Raw genomic sequence first — 1,691 nt, forward strand, 5'->3', positions numbered from 1 at the left:
AAATTTCGAGGAAGACAAAGTCGCTCAATCTTGAATGGTACTAGGGCAAATTTTACCCATGTACCTTCTATACCTTTTGCTAGCATATAAATCTTAGATATAGGGAGTTATCAGAAATTGACTAATTTTACGCTGGTTGTCAAACTACCTCACTCGCGGTGGCGGATTTATATGGAAAATTATAGGGCACGTGAACTCATGGTCTTTTGGCCAATTTAGATACTTTATATACATATTTTTTAAAATTGATATAATATTAATTGGTGGCACCCATGCTCTAAGAGTGTTGAATGGTGCACTTGGTGACGATGAAGTTATTTATCAAGAGGGATAGGGATCAATTCCCTCGTAGTATCTTATTCCTCTATTAGTAGTGCACCCATGTACTAGAAATCCTAGATCCGCATCTGTGCACTCGTCCTTTATTTGAGCGGCGTGTGAGCAAGCTCACACATGTGAAGGTTTCCAACTATGTAGGAGCATATTAAAATCTTTCAAACAAGGTAAAAGAACCATATAATGCTCATGAGAATATGTGAATGGTAATCCCTTAAATCAAGATGAAACTGCTGTTATTTTGTGTAGAGAAATTGCCATCCTAAACATCTGCTAGTTAAAAGTACACTAAACTGAAAAAGAAGTGTAATAGGCTACTTCCAGAGGCGCATCATAGATTCAAGCATGCCAATATTTACAAGATTAAGCGCTTGATCCATTTGTTTATCGTCATCACCATCTAGTAACCTCCTTGTATGTAAGCATTTTCAGCTCATCCCTATGCTCAGTTGCAACAGCACGGACAACATCTCCGATGGACACCATCCCTATCATACCAATCGTTGATATATTGCGTCAGAAAAATAGAAATGAAGTTGAAAGAGAGCTTTGAAGCGTGAAAACTGATTCTCCTTGAGGAATATTAGATGTGTACTATTTAGGAGAATACAAACAAGTCTCTTAGGATACGATAAAGCCAAACATCTGCTGCAAATAGATGAGCCACATTGGAGCAACGCATAATTTATAAATGATGAAGAAGGCTATTCAGAAGAAGTATCTTATTTGAAAGACTGCACCTCCGTGGTGCAGTTGATATATATACAAAATTGTTACCTTCTCAAAAAAAAAAAAAAAAAAAAAAAAAAAAAAGTATCTTACTTCATGAACAGGTATTACAGTGAGAATTGTAAACTTAAATTTAAGTTATAAATAAAACTAAAAGTTGTTACAAAAATGAATAAACATATCCAAAAAAAAGGGTGTTTTATTTGAAGGTACGGATTAGCCTACACCAGCACCATAAGTCCAAGTCATTACATGTTTATTAAATATGCCACTCACTTATTCAAGCACACTTCATGTCCCAACCGATAACCAGTAAAAAGTTCTCTAATTTTGCAAAATATTTAAGCTAATCTTCTTGTGTTTGAAGCAAATACACTAAGAAAAAGGGCTTGAAGTTTGAGAAATGAGGCAGAAAAATGGCACCTTTCAGAACTTGAGTTTTTGGTGTGACTGTGATGAGCTTGTTTAGCAAACCAAGATATATTCAATATTTCATAGACAAAAAAATATCTTAAACCATGACGAAGCTACACATGGAGACATGATTCTAGTTCAAAATTCAAAATTAGTACAAAAAAGCAAAGAGGTATCACCTCTTTCTCTAATAATTCCAGCAATTGATTTGT

General features: G+C 34.8%; 1 long non-coding RNA gene across 1 annotated transcript; it reads right to left on the minus strand.

The window, feature by feature from the left end:
- Positions 1 to 520: 520 nt before the first annotated feature.
- Positions 521 to 1,691, minus strand: LOC109222169. Its single transcript, XR_002067362.1, has 2 exons — positions 1,659 to 1,691; positions 521 to 824 (listed from the first exon to the last, which is right to left on the minus strand). It is a non-coding gene; the product is annotated as an uncharacterized LOC109222169 (long non-coding RNA).

The sequence above is a fragment of the Nicotiana attenuata genome, unplaced genomic scaffold, assembly GCF_001879085.1.
Source record: "Nicotiana attenuata strain UT unplaced genomic scaffold, NIATTr2, whole genome shotgun sequence".
In the NCBI taxonomy this organism is placed as follows: Eukaryota; Viridiplantae; Streptophyta; class Magnoliopsida; order Solanales; family Solanaceae; genus Nicotiana; species Nicotiana attenuata.